The 23,075-nt window shown below is 36.7% G+C and overlaps 1 long non-coding RNA gene across 1 annotated transcript; it reads right to left on the minus strand.

Annotated features, from left to right (window-relative positions):
• Window positions 1–22,633, minus strand: LOC106904854 (uncharacterized). The gene is made up of 4 exons (XR_015762751.1): window positions 22,313–22,633; window positions 20,728–20,800; window positions 20,594–20,625; window positions 1–2,282 (listed from the first exon to the last, which is right to left on the minus strand). It is a non-coding gene; the product is annotated as an uncharacterized LOC106904854 (long non-coding RNA).
• Window positions 22,634–23,075: the final 442 nt, after the last annotated feature.

A 23,075-nucleotide genomic window follows, 5' to 3' on the forward strand; every position in this document is an offset into this window, starting at 1 on the left:
CTGTTTGTGAAACTTTTATTCACACTCTTTCTGAATTTTACAGCATCTGATTTATGTTGATAATCATATTCAGTCCATGATGGCTGATGTATTCAAAGTTTCTTTGTCTTTTCATTGTGATATCTTTATGAACACTGTGTTAAAATAACACACACTCTACTATTTACCATCAATCACATTCACTTTCTTCATATCTTTGTGCATCTGAGTATCCGTCTCTGCAGCCTTCCCTCCCTCTTCACCTGCATCTGTCATGCCACATGGTCCCATTATCATTTCAAAGGGGGGCAGTTGGCTCCTCCTCAGAGCAGCCCTTCCCTGACACAACACATGGATATTAAATCAGCCGCTACACGAACAGTCAACAAGGAGCTTGTTTATCATGAAAGATGCAACTGAAAAGGACACATCCAGAGCATCCATGGGGCCAGCCTCACGCAGCATGTGCCAGTGCCAGTGAGAGATCAAAAGTTCTGCAAAAAGTCAGACGAGTCCTTAAGATCCAGAAAGTAAGAGCCAAAAGCTGTCGAATCTCAAAATACAAGCTGGATTAAAGGTTTATGAAGAGGACAGTCTTTTAATATGGACAATCCCTTACATTATTACCAACCCAGGGTTTTATATTCAAGAGAATCTGAAAGACGACAAGCAAGTGGATGATTACAGTGCAGATATAGACGATTGTAATGACTGTCAGAAGACTCAATCATTGGTGAAAAAATAAGCAACACCATCTTCAGAGTGTTTTCTAACAAACCCAAAGAACCATGGATGTGCCTTGGTTATGTTATGAGGAATCTATGCTAAAAATTGAGATTTTATTGTTGGCTAGTTTGTGTTAAAAGCTGGTATGGACTAAAATTTGTTGCCAGAAAGGTGAAAACATGGACATGGATTCAAACTGAAAACTGAACTAAAACTATTAATAATATTCCTGAACATAATTACATGTGGCATTAAAAAATAAGAATAGAGCAGGGTGTTCATGTCATCATGGTACAGGCAGTCAATGGACTGGAGGCTACACTTTTGTAAGTCTGCCCCTGGTGGACGGCAGAGTCACTGCACTAAGAATAGTACTTCCCTCCTGACTGAACAGGTCAAAATTGGCAGAGTTGGCATTTTAGTATCTTTTCTTTTGTTTATTTTTATTTCTCGTTTGTTTGTCAAGGAATTAAAATGAATTCTTACAACCTTAGTGTTTTAAGAACATACAACAAAGGCATTCAAAACAGTCAAATGTATAATACTACCCACATGTTTTCGTGGAAACAATGCAACCTTGTTATGTCAGTTTTTGTATTTGATTTGATGTTTTTCTGTTTACTTATTTTTATTTCACAGACAGTTTGTGTACTGTGATCACTTGCTGCTGTCAAGATTTAAGTGAGGTCCTGTTTTTTAAAATGAGCTAAACCAAACCCACTTTGCACTTTGTGGTTTTTTCCTTTCAATTAACATTCCACAGGCTTTTTGTTTTATATGCTGTTGCACTGCCAACACTGCTCTTAAACATTTAAATGGTTTGGATTTGCTGCACACGCACTGCCATCTGCACTGCCTCATCTTGGTCCCAGCAAGAGAGCTAAAAACTGGGGTTATGAATCAGTTGCTGCAAAACATGTGCATACATCAAGACATGAATAAATAGCAAAGCACATTTACACACATCAAAACATATGCAAACATTTTCTGATGCCCCAAAGGGAAGGAACTCACCTTCTATTTTTGCTGTCTGATTTAAAGTGGAGTAAGTTTTCAGAGATGCTAAAGCTTACAATTTATTGCAACCCACTCCTCAAAGATTTACATCTCTTAAGTGGCTAGTGGTGCCTGAAAAGAGAGTTCTACCAGAGGGAAAAAGAAACACTGTGGAGGTTGCGTATGAAAGGAATGGATAAACCCGGAATCAGATGTCTCACCCCTCAGTCTGTCATCTGAACACAGAGGGTAGCTTTTACCGCATATATATACCAAAAGTGACCCATTTCCATCTTGTATTTGCCTGCGCCTCTTTCCCTGCAAATGATGTTGTTGATCTTGACAGGATGTGTACGGCTGACATATGCAGCGAGGCCCTCAGGTTCCCATTACGACCTTGTCACTTCCCACATCTTTGTTGTCCCCCGCAGCATGCAGTTTGTGAGCGTCTACATGTTCAAAAAAATGCCTTGATGTCTTTGCTCGTGCAGCTGGGAATACCGTGTCTCTCTCCTGGTTTTTGGAAACTCTAAACAACATGCTTAGGGATGTCGTCTGCATGGGTTGACAACTGGCAGAATCTGAAAAACAAAAGGATTTTTTTATTGTTTTTGACTGTTATTTTTCTGATGGCTTCACAGCTTGCGGGGATGTGTGTGTGTATGGGTTGTGAGGACCAACTGCTCCTTATGGGGCCCAAAGCTTTGCCACTTAAGAGGTGCTGTTTCTTGGGTTACAAGTTAGGATAATGTTATGAATGTAGAAGGTTAGATTTAGGATATGCGTCAGTGTTAGGCTATAAACACGAATGAAAAATTAATGGAAGTCAATGCGAAGTCCCCGTGAAGATAGAAAGACTCTTGTGTGTGTGTGTGGGAGAGGGTCTACTTTTGTCATGCAAAGATTTGCTCACACATATGCAAGGACACTTCTGACCAGCAATGGGTCGGTGAATAAACAAGATTGGGATCTTTGCATGTCACCCCGAGTGACAGCTGCAAAGGACACACTGGCAGCATTTGCAAGGGAATGACATTTAACAGAGTCTGTGAATCATGACCATTAACTTTGCACTCTTATGCATACACCTTTCAGTAGGCAGTTTTTCTTCTCTGCTATTACTTTTTTTCCCCACCAAATGTACCTCAGTGATTTCTAATAATTTACCTAATCAATTTTATTTTCAACTCAAATTCAGTTGAAGTTTTTTTAATCATTCCATATTCCAAAAGCACTGGGTCTCATAAATTTGCATTTTGCTCATGGCGATGATCTTTTCTTTTTTTGAGCAAAGTTAATATGAGCACGTTAATTCTGTTTTTTTATGGTTTTCACTGTGGATTAAGTTACTGAAGTGCATACAAAAGTTGTTCTGCTCCATTACTAATTTTCAGCAGGTTGCAGAGGAAGTGGGGAAACGTTGTAGTGAATAAAAGTGACTATTTTTCTGCCAAAGGTTTTTTTTTACTATGATTTTAGGCCCCTTCACTGTCAGCCACAACCAGGTGCATGCTGGGATTTGAAGATTGAACCAAAAATAAATATGCAGTGCAATTTACATGCTCTATTAAAATGTTTCCACAATTTGACCTTTTCAAATAAGAACAAACTAAATTTGAATGAAATTGATATATTAAAATATAATCTGATCAAACTGGACTCCATTTATTTGGATTTGTTTACAAGATTTTATTGCTGCCTGGCATGACATTTCTCTTGCTTTACAAACAGGCTGAATCAAATTAAATTAAATCGAAAGGAAGAAAGAATAACTCTGAGGTCCCAGACTAAGGATGGCAGATAAAGGCTGACAAAGACAGACAGCAGACAAACAGTCTTAGAGGGACACAGACAAATAGAGAGCTGTGACAAAAACGCCTTAGAGCAGGCAGGATATATCTATTCCACATGTCACACTGACATAGTTCCAGCCAATGAGAAACCATCACATTCTAATTGTCGGTTAGGCAGCCTGTCAGTCATGTGGAAATGCTGCCTGAACCTCATTTGCATAATTTCGAGGAATGAAACCTGCCAGGCGGCTCTGGAAGACTCAATGGTTAAGGCATAGGCTGTGCTTTCGTTTTCACATTTGACTTCCATGAACAGACATTTCTCTTCTATCCCAATCACTCTGCAATATCCCCCTCTTCTCATGTCTGCATGGACCATTTGCATTTGCTCTATGCATGAGTAGATGTGCGTCTGTGTGTCTATGTCAGGGAGTTTTAAAGACACGCACCCCACTGACATCTGGCTGGTGATAGCAAGAGGACCAATAACAAAACTGTCAGAGTTAAATGCAGTTTTTTTTTTCAGTCTATTGTTAGGCTTGATAAACGGTAAAACATACATGCAGCCTTGTGTTCCTAATCTAGGCTGTGTAACATGATGAGAGACAGATGATGGGAGGAAACAGGAAGTGAGAAACCAAGAGAACAAATTGATTCTGTTGTTGCCTGGATGTCTATAGTGCATGCCTTGTTGAGTGTGACTTTTCCTTTCATAAGTCATCACCCGGCCAGCACGTGTCTGCAAATGCAAATTTGGCTGATGCTGATCTTTTGATGTGACAAAAATCATCTGTAGCTGTAATTTCCTACCGCTTGTTTTTTTTTAGTTTGTGAAACCCAGACTGTTAAAGGACTGTCTCCCTGATGGGAATTTAGACATCCAACAGTGACCCACTACAGAGGACAAGAGCTGTTTACACTCATTTCAGATTTGGTTTTCAAATGAGTTTTTACAACATCTGTGCCTTTTCATAGAGAAGAGGAAGATAAACTGGAATTTGAATTTTATGTTGGGGGGGGGGGGGGGAAGAATGCAGACTGTAATTGTGACTCATTTTATTTATATATTTAACATTTTGATAAAAAGTTTTTTAAGTGAGACATTCCTTTCAGCAGACTCTGAAAACGTGCAGAAAAATACATGATTTCACACTGAGCCATCATGATACACACATTAGTAACAAGTCCATAAAGGTCAGATAATAAATACATGACTCACAAGAAATCATTATTTGTATTTGTTTTTTTGTTTAGTTCATATCTTGTCTGAAACAGAAAACTGTCAGTGGTGTTATCTGATGGTTCCTTAGCCTGGAGCTAACCGTTAGTCTGAAAGAGGTCAAGACAGAAGCAAACTTCTGAGACCCTACAGAACTCCAATATGCAAAACGTCGTGACAGTTTATGCAGAAACCTTTGAACCTTTAATCTTAAACTGGATAGAAATTTAATTATTCAAATGGGAAATGATGTTGAGCAGACCAGATGACGGTCTTGTCTGGGCCTGGGACAAGATAATCTTAGATAGGCTCCCATCCACAGAATAAAATTATTCAATATTTTCTCCTTAAGGACAGAGTTGGTACAACATTCTGTCACCTCCTCTTTTTCCCTTTTCCTTCTTATTCTCCCCTCTTCTTCAAACTGCCTCATGATAGTATTCAAGTATTTTTCAGTTTTCCTCAAGAGTTATGGAATGATATTTCTGCTGTTAATAGCTAAAAAGATATATCAAATACACAATTAGATACATAATCTGGATTTCAACTATTAAAAGTTGTTTACCGCTGGTAAAGTAAATAATTTTAACAATTCAATTAAACGTCACTCATTTCTGAACTCCAGTCAAGAGTCACCATTTTCTGGGAATTATTCATCACTTACTGAAGTGATCTTTGACAGATTAAAATTTAACATGCAAGTATTTCATGCTGAGCCATGTCCTTTTCTCACAGTATATGTTGCCATCTTCTAAAAATGTTCTTATAGTTTTTGTTTCTGCTCTTGAATGCTCAGACACTGGGAAGTTTAAAAAGTCTCCTGAAATTGGTTTTCATTTGCAGAGCATTTGAGTCTGACGTACCGATACAACCCTGTTGTGTTAGTCTGATTTCTTGTTTTAAACAAGAAATCAAAACCATTTTTTTAAATTCTGTTTTTGTTAGTTATAATCATCTTATGTATTTTAAAAATCTTGTTTCATTCCTTTTGTGCCTTGATTTATTTCACCTTGACATAAAACACTTTGGTCCATCTCCCATGGTTTTATATGTGCTTTAGGAATGTGTTGAAATTGATACAGACCCTTAATAAAAATTAATGAGAAATATGGGGAAAGAAGAAACAGAAAATATTTTTAAGGGGAAAAAATACATTTACACAGCACTGTGCTTTTGTTGGTGACAGATAAACCAAATATATTTACTCAAGTACTGCACGTTCCTTTGAAGTGTTCATCCTTACGTTTCCAAGTGCTGATTCCTAAAATCCACCAGTAGATGTTGTGGGTAAAGCTGCCGCCCTGCTGAGGGAGAACTCCAACAGGCCATGTTTTGATGATCTCTATAAAGGGATTTGCAGCCATCCTGAGGGAAAATGTACTGCAGTGAGGAGCTGTAGGAGTTGATCTGACACACCTAAAGGTGGAAAAAGCTCAACTCTGTAGGCATGCTTCTAACTAAAATACACATGGTTAAATGTGTTACTTCACCTTGTAGCTTATTAGTTGAAGTTTCAGGAGTGATACTTTTTAAACACACTAGTTTGAAATCTCCTGCTCTGGTGTGCTCACCTTTCCTGGGATCATGTTCTTTACTGAAACCATTTAAATGACCTGAGGCTGTGCTAGTGTTAGCACAGTGACTCATGTGCAGCCTCTGCATGTTAAAGAGCCAAGTTGTAAATGATGCACATAAAACAATTATTGATATATTATTTTTTAACATTAGTATCAAAGAGTTAAAATGACTAAGACCCTTTTGAAGCCTTCTAGGGGTCATTAGATTTTTAAAGTTTTCAATAAAAACCTAAAAAGCCATTACTCTTCGTAACAGAATAGAGACAGACTCTTAATGGCAATAAACTCTTGATGCTTCATCACCCAGTGGTTCAAACTACCAAACTACTTAAAATCTGGTTTTAAAAGTTTTAAGACCAACTTTTAAAATGAAGCCATTTTGCCACAATACAGTTTTGTAAAGGACTCAAATGCAGAGACTAATAGCCTATTATGTTTATTGTAAAAAGATCCTCACTTCACTATTAAATTTATTACCGGTTATTATAACTGCCAGTGCAAATCATTGTCTCTGGTGTTCAGCTCTTCAGCTGTGGCTGGTGTTAAAGATTCTACATAGCAAATCCATCATTATCTGTAACCCATAACATACCACCAATAAGAAGTGTTGTTCATAAGCCTTGCTAGGATTTAACTTAGTGCAGGAAAAGCACCGAATCTCATGAGAAGAGTTTACCAGCAAGTTGAATAAAGACTGAGAAGGTATCCAACTCATCTATGGTGTGAACATGAATGTCCACGAGGAAGACAGACCCCAGACAGCAGCTTTATTCACTCATCCATGATGTGAATGATGTCGAATGACATGTAACAAAAGGTGGTCAGTAAAGCAGAAGCAGAGACAGACAGGGAGCAGGCTGAACATTTACCAACAGCAAAACATGCAAGCTATGTTTCTGTCTTTTTTGTAATTCTTCTGCTTAAAGATAATTTGAGCTACTTTTATCTTATGTATAAACATAAGATAATTTGGCAGCAGTACCCCAAAAATGACTCGTAATGCATTTTTAAAGAACTGATAAAAAGGCTGTGATGAAAAAGAATATCCAACATGTGAAAACTTTACCAGCAATTACTACAAACCAGGAATCCAAATAGAGAGGGAGACATCCGATCAGATTTTGTTAAAAATGAAGCAGCCTAACTTAACAACTCCACCCTTGTATTGTTTTTATCAGATTAGGAGGTACATTTGTTCAGTAATAACCGTTACAAAAGCAATTAAATAACCCTTTCCAAAATATTCATTTAACAAGAAAGAGCCAAAGTGACATGTTAGTACATTTGGTGAACTGCATCTTCATATGAGAATGCATGGTGGAAAACTACTGTTTAATAAAAAAAAATAAACAGATGAAAGTATGAGATCAAACAGCTATTACAGGGCAACAACTTCTCAAATGTAAGAGCGACAGGAAGCTGATAATAGATGTCCCAGGGGAGCGCGCATCTCAAACTAGGAGAGGAATCGCTTTGTCTTATAGATCACAGTCGGAAGCAATATCATGCACAGCCGTGAAATAATAGCCTTGTTGAAAACATCTCATTTTTCTTTTATCCACAGTAACTCTGCATCCCTATTCTCTAAATCAGTAAGATTAAAATGGGCCGTCATGTGTGTTGTGTGTCTTTTACATGATGCCTTTAGGGTTTATCAGTTGAACACGGCCTTCCATCAAAGTGGAAAATTACTACAGAATCACTGATGTGCCTTCATTATTGCCTCATTTATGCTTTAGTTTCTTTCCCTTTTCTCTAGATTTTGCCTCGAGCCAATTTCATCTTTAATGATTCACAAGTGTCATAAACAATCACTCTCTTCTCATGAAAACAGGAAGAAAAGATTCTCTTCATCTCCTCACTTCGCTTTGTTTCAGAATCAGAATTGTGGGCACAAACAAGGTATTTGACTTTGGTTTCAGTACTCAGTGTACAGACATTAATTATGAATAAACCTTAGAAGATCTAAGATAAAGCATGAAAGGAAGACTCCGCAAATGTATGTACAGCCGTTTTTTTAAATAAAGAAAAGAAAAAACGAAGAAAGGCAGGTCGTTGTTGTGAAATAGTGTGATTCTAGTATCATCCATGTGATTTTTTTTAAATATAATACATAAAAATGAAAAAAATATCTCAAATTATTCAAGTGAGGCTGCACTACACCAGCCTCAATCGCTCGTAACTTCTTCACGTCTGACATTTTGGTGTATTTTTGTCTGTTTTTGTTTACAAATTACCAACATGCTCATCTGTAGGTCACTCAACCTCTAGACCAGCTTTGTTTGATCAACAAAAAGTTATGCATGGCTATTTTATGTTTTTGCAAACCGTGAACATAAAAATAGTACAATAGTGTATAAAATACGGTTCCCTATCTCTTGAGTTGCAGCTGATAAAACCACAGACAGCACACTAACATAAGGTATGAAAAGATGAGTGTCATCAGTGACTCCTGTACTGATCACAAACACTGCCACACCTGGGATGAGATTAGTTCAAACACCTAAATGAAGCTGCCCTCATTCCTTCTCATATTTTTTGATTATGCTCTTGTTTTGAAAAAGTTTGGACTTGGTTGTTAGTCTAATAGTCAGCAATGCTATGCAACCTTATTTCTTACTCCCTAACAAACCATGACCAAAGTGCTACACTCTGTCAGGCATTTGTTTCCTGATGAGCACAGGCTGAGTTACTGATAAACTGAGTCACATCCATCAACCAAAATGTCTTTTTCAGAGCTGATCGACAAAGCTATAAAACTTTATTTAAATGCTAATATCAGGCAGATTAGCATTCACAGGTGTAATGTATTCTCCACTGCGTGACTGTTCACAGCAGGAACATTTCACACCGAAAAGATTCACTCTACAGCAGTTTCTCGGTGATCTGGTGTTATAAAAAGAAAAAATTAAATCTGTATGAGAACGTCTTACTGCCTCATTGAAGAGGTCAAATAAGGTCAGATTCAGTTAAATATAATTGCAGGAGTTCGTTGTCTCAGCTGGGTTATGGTGTATATTTGAATTATTATCCACATAAATGCCCCAGGATCTCTGTAACATTATTTGAATGATAAAATCTAAACTTTGCCTTTAAAAAACTGTTCTATGTTTGAAATCAATGTATAATAATGTTATAAAAATTATTAATCTGTTTCTCCTGTTTGAACGAACACATAGAAAAACATAAGTCTGCAGCAATACTGTAAATATTTTGGAACATTTGTTTTGAATATAAAATAACAATAAAAAAAAATGATCTCCACTTTGAACTTGTTTAAGTTGTACCCTCATTTTGGGGGATTTAAAGTTGTTTCCAGGCAAAATGAGACAAAGTCCCTTCAGGGAGATCTGGGTCTACTCCGAAAATGTGAGCAGAAAACCTCCACAGGTAGCTGCCTGGAAGGCAACTTTATCAGATGCCCAAACAACCTCAAATTACTCCTTTTGATACGAAGGAGCAGCATCTCTACTGCCGGCCCCCTCTCATCACTAAAACGTAGTCCAGCTACTTTTTAGAGGAAGATTGGCTGTTTGGGTCTGGGATTATTCTTTTCCTCCTGATCTGTATCTCAAGACTACAAGCTTGATAAATTGGGAGCGTAGCTTTTAGGCTCAGGTCTTCCTTCACCATGGCAGACAAGAACACAGAGTGTGCTGAGAACGTAAGCAAATATTTTACTTCAGTCAGATTTACCAGGTTGTGCTTTAGGAGATGTGGAAACACTGAACTAGACAAGCGAACGTCCATGACTTCTCACCAGCTATGTGAGGGTGAAGATCGCAAGTCTTCCCCCTCTTTCACAACCCACTTTCCTGTCAGACAGCTGTGAAATAAAGAAATTAATTAAATTAAGCAAAACACTATGGACCCACAAATGTACAAAGGATGAAGGAAAAAGGGCAATGGCTCAGGCAGAATTATACCAGTTGCCTTTTAGCTGCTACACATTTTTAAAAGGTGCAGATCTGTAATGAAAATCTCCAGTTCTGCTTATTGGATTGATATTTGCTGACTCTGGAAGTCAGTTGAGTTATGGTATTGCATATGCCTTATCTGGCTGTTTGAGCATATGTTAAAATTTTATAATCCCAAACCGGACTGCCCATTCTACTCTGACATTTGACTTTAACTGGTATTTTACTGCACAAAACTGCTGCTCATGGTATATTTTATTAATTTTTGAATCAACCTCCAGTAAACCTGAGATGCTTGTGAGTGAAAATCCCAGTAGATCAGCAGTTTCAGAAACACTCATTTTGGAAATACACACCAACAACCATGCAACATTTCAATGAAAAGTGCTTGGGTTGAACTTTACCAAGTCTAGATGCCCAATTGCATTGACTTGCTGCAACGACATTGATGAAAAGTGGTTGGTGGGTTTTCCTCTCCTTATTGCAAGATGACTACCCATTTTGGTTGGCATCATTATCCAGAAGGAGGCAGCAATCACTGAACTCGACGATTTGGACAACAATAAATAGAGAATTATATTTTTGTATATTAAGTTTCAAGCCACCAGCAGAATCTGATTAGGCATCACCATTAAAAGAGGAAAATTCTCATTCTTCTAGATTCTTGTAAAACCCCATTTATTCCTTTGTGGCATTTTCAGAGGCACAAAATGGGCCTGTAGTGCCTTTAGTGGACTTAAAAAAAAACAAATGACAGTTGAAGAACAAAAGCTAATTTGATTCATGAGTAGATTTAATGGAAGATACAGCGAAGCATGAGATCATCTTTAATGTACCTCCAGTGACTCTTCTCCATACGTTCTTCCCAGCTGTCACCAGCAGAGAGCAGAGAAGGGAGCATGGTGTACTTTGCGAGCTGAAATATAAAATAAGGATAGGGACAAAAGAAAAAGTATAGCAGCTTTTGGAGAAAAACTCTACCCACTGACTTTCAATGTGTGCATAGGGATCAAATTTATCTAAAGAGCAAGTTTACAATTAGCACCAAGCTTTTTTTCCCACAGCCATATGTGTTCAATTTCTTTTTTCAAAAGCAAAACATTAGATGAAATGTTCTTTATTTAGTGATGGATGGCACTTTTAGTAAATAAAGTCATGGAATTTACATGTATTAGACCTGGTTTTCAGTGTTTGTAAAAATGTGCGGGCTGTGTGGAGTTCACCTTGATATGCCCAGTGTTAACCCTCTTAGTGGTGCTACTGCAGACGTCAATACCTACATTCGTCTATTTCCATTCTTGTGAATAAAGCCAATCAGCATTAAGGAAATTAAATGCAGCTCCTGGATTCGCTACTTTGCAAATGCCAGCCAATGACATGTGAAGTTGCATTGTGCCAAATTATTCCAGCTTCCGAATGTATTTTCTTCCAAAATATTTTATGTGCTATGGAAAGTAAATAAAAATAAAAAAAAGGTTTATAGGTGGATTATCCCCCAAAAAACATTAATTACTTCCCACAGGAAATTCTGTAAATAGGCAATTCCATTAGTACTCAACTGCAACAGAGATCCAGTATTAATTAAATAATGACAGAAGTTAGGGATGTAATTCTACACTACATCATTAAAATTCAATGGAAGAGCTTTGTCTGCATAAATGTTATCTGATAATAACTAACTCCAAAGTGTTTTTGTAAAACTCAACTATTTTGTTCAGCACCATTCACTTTCCTTGGTGCTGATTGGCTGTACCTCTAAGAGCAAATTGATATGAAGAATATCAATGTTTGCTATAAATTGAAGGCAGAAATATATTCACAAATTATAGAATTCTAGTTCAATATGTTCCTGTTTACTGCAAATTGTTGCAAATTTCACCAACATGATTCCAAATGGTGCAGCTCTGTCAGATGCTATGACATCTGACATAACATATGAAACAAAACTCAAATTCACAAAGGCACAATTATTTGTTTTGCATGACAAATGTCCCTTCTCTTTATGTGTAGCTGCCAAACTACAAAGATCTAGGAAGGATTGAAAGATGTCATATTTACATTTCGCTATTTTAAGCAGAAACTGTTTCTTTTCTCCTTTCCAAAGCTTTTAATAGATATTTTTATTTGAATAACGGTAATATTAGTCTCTCTTCCGTCGGTGTTGGTTAAATTTCTGGCAGGAATCATGCAAAAATAATCAAAGGAAGTGGGATACTTGTTATTTTGAAGTAGCTGAAAAGCATTCATCTGCATTTCTTACTTGAACGTTTTTTTTAGTTTTTTTTTTTTAGAATGTTTGAAGAGCTGTGCTTGCGGAGATGATTCCTAATTCAAGCTCTATTCAACTGGCGTCTCATTATGCTGCCACAATTACACAATATTGTGCTTGGCTTCGTGTGTCTGGGGGGATATTGCTTTTCACACCTTCACTGAGATACGCTTTCACAATCAGGAAGACAAAAGCATCCAATAAAGCAAAAGAAACATGAAATCTGATATAGAGGGCAAGAGATGGTCCTAAATTGGGACACACTTGATATTTCAGCGGGGGTGTTTCATCTCTGGGAGCAGAGGGTGTCTTTGAATCTCACAGTATCCGGAAAGACAATGGATCAGAGGTGGTGAGGCTGCATTGAAGGGGAGAGCAGTGGGGGGTATCCTTCCTCAACCTTTATCTAAAGAATACCGGTATGGGAAGATAAAAATGACAATGATAACAAGACAGGAGGAAGGAAGGAAAAACAATGAAAAAAGGTAGATCTATAGTATTGCGTGTTTTATATGTGTACAGTAGTGCTGTGTCTGCATTATTTAAAGTCTTTCATTAACATGAGGCTGAAACAGACTGGATCAATACTCAGAGCAGGACACAAAGCTCTTCATGGGGCTATTACTGCTCCCTCTGCAGACATCAAGATCATGATTAGAAATAATTGCAGAGGGGGGTTTAACTCATCTGGAGATAAAACACAGCTGCTCAGGTCAAGGATCAGGTATCTAGTATTGATGCATCCTGAAAAAAAAAAGTTTTTAAAAAAGATCATCAATTATGTTCTGTGATGTGCGTGGGTGTTAAATGTACAATCAAAGCTGGTTATTTTAACTAAGCATTGAAGGGAATTAAAGTCTTGTACCAGTAGATCTTTTTCAGCCAGAAATTAAAAGTAAGAAAACCAGCTAATATTTATTTTCAGATTCAACAACTTTAATCTAAGAAAAATAAAATAACCATATATGGCATCAATTATTAAGAGATTGGACCCAAAGCAGCATTTACAATTATCACTGATTAGGAATAACACACACATTTTGTTAATGTTTTTGCCTTTTTTTTTTTTACGAAATATTCAACAACTTTCACTGTGGAAACAAGTAAACTGGTAATTTAAACACTGAATGAACCACACAAAAATCTGATGAAAAATGTGTAAAGTTCCACTCTGCTTCCTATTTAATCTGGTGCCTCTGATACCAGGACATCCAAACAAGTCAGCGTGTTTAGGTAAAAGCAAAATCATGTATCGTTTTCCTTTCACTGCCCAATTAAGTGGTACTTTGCTTTGGCTTATGACATGAAACATCAATAAAACAGTGTGAACTTTTGCTTGTTTATTTACAGAGACACTGATATTCCTACTGTAAAAACTAAAAGGACTTGAGAATTCCATATTTTAGTTATGCCTCAACAAAACAACATGATGGTTGCGTCACATACAGAGAAACATATTTCCTCAAACAAATGTCCTCCCATTAGTGGTTGGAAAAGTCCTCTCTTTGCAGAAAAAAGCTTCATACTCATCCATTTCCTGAGATTACCAGTTAATTTATAAAGTGCTTGTTCTACTCTGAGCAGCCAGCTGACTCATTGAGGTCAACCTAACATCTGTTCGACCTTTCCAGAAATATGTAGTGTCCTGTTCTACCCAAAAGAGATTTGGACTGCATCGAACAAACGCCTTTTGCCAGAGACAGAAAATATGTCCCTCTGGCCCTTTTACCAGGCTTGTAAAATGCTTTAAGCTTTCTCTAGCCTGAAGCAATGGACATAAAAATCTGAAAGTGAATAAAGAAAGGGTAAAGGAGGACACCAAGCATCCTCTTTAAAAGGGAAAAGAAGTAAAAATGAGGGACAGCAAAGAAGGACGAAAGCTTTCCAAGATTTAAAGAGAGTTGAGAAGTTGTGAAAAGAGGTAAGACTCTTGGAAGCACGATGAGAAAAACAAGGACAAAAGTAATAATTCATCAGTTGAAAACAAAATGTTTCGAAGGAAGGACGAAAGACACGAAAAACAAAGATATGGATGAAAGATGGATGATACAGGTTAAAGTTATGAAGTAAATATAAAATAAAGGAGACGCAGACAAAGGAGGTTAATATTTGCAGTGAAAAAGTGCAAACGGAAAAACAGTGGGAGAACGAACACGGGACTGGAGAGCAGATGGACTGAAGCCAACGGCACATGCAGTGTTAAATGGAACAAGAGGGGCCAACTTCTGGCTCCTGGAGGATTTTCTTCAGATCATGAAGCATGAAATCACAAAGATGCAAATGCACCAATGTTTAAAACCATGAAGATTGCAGCAAAAATCCTGCTCAGTTTCACTAACATACATTAATCCTCCTCTGTTTGAGCCTTATCTTTAAAAAAAAAACTTTTTAAGATCGTTCAGACTGACATGACTAAAACACATCAATCATACTGATTAGCTTGTCTTATACAATCTGAGGAGTTTATAATTTTCTTCAAAGATCAGTTGAAGCCTGTCTATGCCTGCTTCTGATAAATAATATATCCCTGTGCTGCTGATTGATTTTCTGCTTTGCTCTTTGATTGCATCTATCCATAGATGTTTTCATCCATGTCTTGCTCACATCTGGGCTAAAATTCTCAGCATTTTCTTAGATGAACAAATAAGTTGTAGCTCCCACCCAGATCAAGCGCCGTGCCATTACTGCTCCGTTGCTGCTTCTATACAAGCAACATTTTTGCATATAAGACATTACTGTTTTCACAAGATATGGGTTTGTAAAAGATGCTGGTTGAATTTAAGTGAACCTTTGTTGAAATTGAATCCTATAGTAGAGTTACTATACATGCTTTGTTGCGGTCCATCACATTAAACCCAAATGGTTTCTAGTGAAGATATGACATACCGTGAAAAGGTACAAGAGATATGAATACTTTTGGAAGGCACTTTCTTGCTAACAGAGACCTTGAGGAATTGATTCCTTCCTTTTCACCGGTTGTCAAAATTTACTAAAAATGTATGAAAACCTTCGACTGTTGGGAGTTGAGATTTTTGACGGTTTTATCAAAAAGTCGTCACTCTGGTTCATGTCACATTTCTTGCACTGCGACTTTGCACCGCATATTCAGAGAGCACCTAGAGGGAGCATAATTGTATCTAATTTACTGACATTAATTTAAGCAGGTGTTTGTTCCACCTTTAGAAGCCTGACAACTCAAACAATCTCTAAGGTGCAGGTTAAGCCTCCTTGGGAAAAAACTGTCAGCTTAATAGCCCCTGTCTTGCGCTGATAAGTGCCAAGGTGTCTCCCAGTCTTTGAAAGTAGGTGGATAAAGCTTCTAAAACCTTTGTGTAAAGGCCCTGCAAAAACATAGTTCAATGTCTTTATATTTTTCTCTTTGAAGTGAATTGACATTCAGCCCTGGAGTTTGTCTGGAACCTCTCAAACTCCTCCATTGCATTATTTTAAGTTGGAGCAGCCCTCTTGTCCTTGAAAATCTCGAGCAGGTTGTCTCATGTCTCCTGTGTTCCGTCGCCGAGAGAGAGGCTGATTGAGACAGACATGTCAGCATAAGCCAAAGAGTCTGTCAAACTCTATATTTGCAACAAAACATGCTAGTTGATGCGGACGACTCTCAGTAGAACTGCAGGACATTGAAGAAAGTAGGGCCAAGAGATGGTCATGTGACTTGAATACAAGAGCAATATGTCTGTGGTGATGACAGTCAATTTTGTCTGACAGTCAAGAGGCTTGGAGAGAGTTCACTCCACCACAGGCAGCGGGAAAAGCTGATGCTATCAGCAAGGGGGGTACTTATCTGTTTTCACGGACGTACTGTACCACATAATGCACATCCTAAATGTAATTCCACCAAACTACAGCCTCTCACCCTTGCATCCATTCCTGGACCTCTTCCCCGCCAGAAATCACCATCTGCAAGCTAAAGCAGCCAAAGGTGGGTTTTATTTGAGACATGCAGGCACAGAGTCAAGTCCTAAACTTTGAATTTCAAATCATGAGTCATTTGACCAAATATGTTCAACAGATTGCCAAACATAACTCAAGTAATTTATCATTGATGAAACTACAAAAGATAAAAATAGTACTGACACCGTACTAAGAACCTAGTGTGACAATAGGAGGATATTTGTTTGTCTTTGTTGCTCCACCTCTCATGTCAAAATATTATCCATTTTGTACAAAATATTTTCCGTGGGACTATTTTCACTTTAAAATGACACTGTACATACTTCCATGCTTAATGTCTAAATTATGTGAAAATGTACATTTTAAAATAGAAATGTTCTACAACATAATTCTATATTTTACAGTCCGGTCAAATGGGACTAAAACCCCAGGATGATTCAGGTTAAAAAAAAAAAAAGAAGGTATTTCACAAGATTTTTGCTATACTTCGTACAGAAACAAATAGGGATACGTCAAAATCAGTCAGGCTTTTTAAATATTGGCCAGAAAACTGCAATCAGTGCACTCCTACTTTCTTTTACCAACATCAACAACAACAGTTACTCCTCCTGCTACTTGGAGGAGACCAAGCTGCTTCCATTAAAGCAAAATTTGAAATATTTAACCCTCCAGCAGTCACAAGACATGGGAACATTTGGACCCCATCCTGCAGGATCTGAGTTTTTTACTCTGGCAAGATTACATTGACTCTGTTGGCGCTTTTCCAAGGTTTTTTTTTTTTCTGTATCCCAGACTGATGGGATTTTTCTAAAACTGTCACTGGGAGGTTATTGTACAGCAATAAAAGATGAATTTATAAGCTGATTATATGCAAATAAATGTATATAGAGGGGTGGGGAATCTTAGTTTTGCACCAATTCTTTTCAACAAACACTCCAGCTAGGCAGACATTTTGGAAAAACAATTCCCAAACTGTCTTTCATTGTCTGAGATGTTTGTCCTACATAAAGTATTGAATTGCCGGTACCAAATACAGACTGGGGCCAGGCAGAATTGTTTTGAGGTAGAACTTAAGTTTACAGCTGGAGACATCTCTTGTTTTTGGTGTTTCTGAATTGGCTTAAGTCATTTTCTCCTGCAGCAGATATTCTTTCATACATATTATAATTACCAATAGATTTTTTTTTTTGCCTGAAACTTTTGTGGAAAAAAAAAAAAAGAAAACTGACAATAAGACCATGTTCAGAGGAGCCTGACAATTACACTTTGTTACTGCTGCCTGCCTGTATAGTAAATGTGTGACACAGATAAAACATAAAAGAAGAAAAAAAAAACATGGTATTCGTGTTTTATTCCCACATGGAAGCTGAAAGGATCCCATGGTCCCTATGTGCTTCTTAAAAATATTGATTTTTTTCTCCCTTTTTCTGCAGCAATTCCCCAGAGTACAGCAGTTCCTTTTTATCCCTTTGGAGTCTCCTTTGATACGAACAGGCCACTGCGGCCTCTGTATTTCACCTGAAAGGGACGTGCTCTGATGATCAGAGTTTATCTGTCCCCATCTTGTGAAGATATACTTTTGAAATATCAGCTGCAGGTATTTGCAAAACTCCTCCAAGGTTTTCTTTGTATATTGCTAAGAAAATATTGAAATTTACTTATTGTTGATCTTGCTTGTGCTTTGTTGACTTGATAGCTCCCACTGGCTAGTTTTCTTCTGACTGTACTGTGGCACATTATGCAGTGGCAATGAGAGGTTTAAATACACTCATCATCATAATCTTTTAATGATAGAGCAATTGTAAATCTGAACAGCTTTTTTTTTCAGGGTGGAGTGACTATGACAAACAATTTTAATGAATTTGAAAACAAAACAGATGAACAAATGTACAAACTGCAAAAGTGGGGTCTTGCAGTTTAATGGCAATAGCTGGCAGTTCCTTACCACATGTCAAAATGTCCTTGGGCAACACACACTGGCTGACCTACTCTGCTCAGTATGAATTAGATGGGCATATGTGACTTGAAGTGTAATCACATTTTAAATGGCCATCAAGCTAATAATAGCTTTTTAAAAGCAAACTATTTATGATTTAAAATCTATATAATTAAATACAGCACTGTTGCCTTGCATCAAGAAGGTCATGGGTTAACAAATAAAGGGTTTCGTTTTGAACCCAGCACATGTGATTTGAATGTACTGGAATTTGCATGTTCTCCCAAAGTCCAAAAACATGACTTAAGGTGAGTGATCTTGTCCTTAAAATTGAAAATTGTCCTTAGCTAGTAGTGTGTGTGTGTGTGAGTGCATGTTTGTTTCCCTGTGATGGACTGACGATCTGTCCAGCGTGGGCCTCGCCTCTCGCCCATCACCACTTGAGATTAGCCACATCCCCCCAACGCGCCCCGAGGCCATGCAAGGAGAAGAGGGTATAGAGAATGGATATATGGATCAATGAATTCAATATTTTTTTATTTTTTTATTTTATTTTCTTAAGATATGATAAGAGTTACAATAGAAGGCCTTCATTGTTGTAAAAAGGCTAAAAAACATATAAGAGCTTCACATCACCCATCAGAGTTTGCACTGGTAAATCTTTACACAAAATCAGTTTCAGATTTTCTCCTGTCAGATTAATGAGGGGACAAAGCTTCTGATCAGCATTATAGGTTCTTTGTATCCGTCTCTGCAGACATCTACTAGTTTTAATTGGCGATCTCACAATAAGATCATATCTAGAGGCTCAGCTGGCTCTGGTTTCCACCAACATCTTTGACATCAGATCTTTCATTCCGTTTCAAGCTAACAACTGAAATGTCCTGGGAGTTCAACTCTGTTTATGGCAATGTCTGGACTCGAGACCAAAGGTTACCTGCCCTTAGCCACCTGAGCCCTTGAGCTTCAGATATTTTGTTTATTTTGAACATGAAGTGGGCCCGCAAAAATAAAAGTCTTAATTGACTAACTGCGGGTTACAATGATAGAAGTATAAAATCACACACATGAACATGAAATGCAAAAGACATATTTTGTACCATACTAACATGCTTCAAAAGGAGTGGGATACTTTGATCTCATTATGTATCTTATACACTAAAAATGTGGTTTACCACTATTCTTTATACAAGTAAACAAAATATAGGAAATATTAATAGTTCTTGAAAAGATCTTATATAAATTTAAAAAATAGAGAACCAACTATGCAAATCAGATCTAAATGTTGATATGTTCTTAATAATGCAAATGAATCAAGGTTGTCCCTGCTTCTCTGATTAGAGATGATTCTTCACGTAACTATGATGGATGCATCAGCCATCACTTCATTGATTTTTTTTATCTTTGCCAGAAGCATTTTTTGACCTTTATGAAGACTGGATTTGTGTATCTGAAGAAAAAGAATCAAAAGAAAGACAGATAGCTCGTTTGGTGTTAGGGATTTTCACAATTTTCATCAAATTTATTCAGAATATTGATCAACTCAGTTTAATGTAAATGACTAATTTCATATCAAAACTTATGAAATTGGTACATTAGATTTATGAGAAAATATTTTATACATCTTGTTTTTAAAAAAAATACATTGTCCTATTGCAATGTACTTTGTTTAATCTTAATGTAACTCCATTTAAGTAGACAAAAATCTACATGCGTTTCATCAGATATAATAGCCTTTTTTTGTTTTTTCAAAATGTCTCTTTCTCACTGTTTATTCAATGTCACATGCTGTTTATATTTTAATTATGTAAAGCACTTTGAAATGCCTTGCTGCTGAAATGTGCTATACAAATAAAATTTGATTGATTGATTCTAAATTTCTTGTGAAAAGCCAGATGTAAAATAATAAAAACAAAAAAAAAGATGAATTTAATTCCATAATTGGGATAATTTGGAATTTTGTGCAGTTTCCTTCCAAGCTCCAAGGGTTCCATCTGTCTAGTATGCAGTTTGATTTCTCTATCTAAATTATCCATATATGCGAGTGTCTGTGTTGCAATAGTAACCTAGTTTTCAGCCAAACAACCCTATATATGATGTAGAAGATGGCCGTTTGCCCTGACAAATACAGACTTTTTTGCGTCTTCCGATACAAGACAAGATGTAAATGAACCGTTTATTTTTCCTTTAGTGGTGAGGAAACATCCAAATTAAAAATGCAAATACTTGAAAAAATCAGGTGGAGAAGATCACAGTGTGTTACAGTACTTACCTTACACAGTTGCAGCTGTGGAAATGTGGCTTCTGTTGTGGAATTTAGAGATGAAAATCAGGCAAATGAATTGCTGTGGAGTTACCCCACTTGTAGCTGCAGAGCATCACCAGCAGGGAGCACAACTTTCTTACCATCCTTCTTGTTTCCAAAGCCAACATCAGGGCAGTTGTGAAGGTTTGTTTCAGAGGAAACAGAAGAAAATGCCTTGAGAAAGGGAGATATGAACAGATATAAAATTAAAAAGTACTATACCTTACTCCCACTTTATATTTCTAAAACAGAATTAATATGCTGTGTATTGCTAAGATTCTATACTGGAAATAAGTATGAGACATCAAGAGTCATTTTAAGGTTGTCATGAATAAACATGAGCATCAAGATAACTCCTGGGTATAATGAAAATGTCACTCTACTCCCCTAAACCTTTCTGCTTTTTTTCCTGATCATCATGCATGAGCACTCAAGTTATATAAATCAACCCAATGTATAGCTCACTCATAGAAAACATCAGTGGGTGCATGAAATCTTACTCGTCCTCTCCTCTGTCTTAACTTAGATAGCATTATTGTAATAATGCCAATAGTTACCGTAAATTTCTCAAATGGGTGTTTTGTTAGGATGATCAAATGGCTGTTTGATCTCTCAGTCTTTCCATTTTGCATGGGTCACTTTGAGAAGCTCATTCAAAGCTGAAGTTCGTCCCTTAAATTTGAAGCCACTTGTCACCATCAGCTATAGAATTAAAATAGGTACAGCTAAGCTCCAATTCTTTTAGACCATAAAGACGTTTAGGTTCAAAGTAACCTCAATCACCTGTGGAGGGAGTTAAAGATTTGCATTATGGCAATGAGGCCCTCAAACGTTATCAGTTATCAAGTGTTTACCATTCATTACTGAGGAGGGTGTAAATCATTTTAAGTCATTTTTGAAATAAAATGCAAATGAAACGGATCAATTGTCTTTTCTCCCTCTATATCAGTACTTCTTTTACATTGTTTTATCATCATCACAGCTAACTGTCATTTCTTATCAAAAAGTTATTGGTTGACTCGAAAATAATTTGAAATCTAAATCTGCAAGAGGAAATTATGATTTGAGATTTGATTTCACATTAAATATTTATCAACAGCAGTGAAATCTGTTATAAGTTGGTTTGGTGGCTTTAAAGTAAGGCTTGATTAGTGTAATGCTATAAATTACCCAATTTCATTGCTTATATAAAAGAATAATTTGTTAATGAAGGATGGTTTTTGAAGGATGTCAGTAAGAAAGAACCCAAGATTGCATGGGGCCACAAAAAGAACTTGATTTGGGACCCCAACTCCAGTTCACAGTAGTTATTAAATAAACAGCAGTACATAAATTGTTGAGATGTTGTTTATCTGATTTATTAATTTGTTTTGGCAGTCGTCCCTGGAGTAAATATTCCTTGATGGATCCTAAGTATGCAGCAAAATGGATGCAACCAGATGAAGACTTTTCAACGTCTTTATGGTTTCACATAAAACGGTATTAATTTACTGTTTGTTTTTTTGAAAGCTGGTATTTTAATTCTATTTTTGGATTAAATAATATCAAGATTAACAACTAATAAACGTAGCAAGTGTTAGTTTTTAAAGTGACCTCAGTCTGTCATGTTTTGTGGGTTTGAGTTAAGATAAGTTAGTTAGGATAATCTCAAAACACATATTTAATTAAAATACTAGCAAAACTTACCAAGGGCAAGCAGGATATTAAGCTGAAGGGAAACAGGAAGTGTCAGGAAAGGAGTCAGTGGAGGCATCAGGAGATGGGAAACACCTGTGCAGGACACAAAGACCAGCAGACTGAAGGGAGCAGAGGAAGGAAGAGCAATGAACAGAGATGAACCTAAGGATTTCATAATCTAACAGAAACATTAAACTGAAAGGAAAACTTTAATCTTAGGGCACCAAATTCATTTGTACAATATTATAATAAACAGATAAACCAGATAATACAAAAGTATGAACAATGCATCAAAATAAACAACATAGAAATGATCGAAACAGAAATTCAAATAGCACCCAAAGTTCAAACTCAAGCAGATCGTAACATTCACTGGGTTTGTTTGCTACTTATAAAAGTAATCAGTCAGACACTGTAAAGTGTAAATTATTCTGAATTTCAGGATATCTAATAAAATATTCCACAGTGATACTTGCAGATTTGGTTGAAAAACGCTTGATTTTATCCTAACTTCAGAGACACTGAGCAACAATCTAAACTTTTGCTTAGATTTGGCCTCAGCCACAAAAGGAACATCTATGAATTACTGAGTAGATTCCAGAAGGAGATAATAATTGTATTTGATTTATTGATTCATTTGATCAATTAAATTTATTGTTGTATTAAGTTGTACTTTGCTGTCTAATATTATTGAAGTTGTAAATAAATACAAAAAATGTAACTTTCAGCAATTTTAAAGTCTTCAACATTCTTATTGGCAATCACAAATTTA

Source organism: Poecilia mexicana, unplaced genomic scaffold (genome assembly GCF_051168715.1).
Source record: "Poecilia mexicana isolate PSO_F unplaced genomic scaffold, ASM5116871v1 scaffold_4, whole genome shotgun sequence".
NCBI lineage: Eukaryota > Metazoa > Chordata > Actinopteri > Cyprinodontiformes > Poeciliidae > Poecilia > Poecilia mexicana.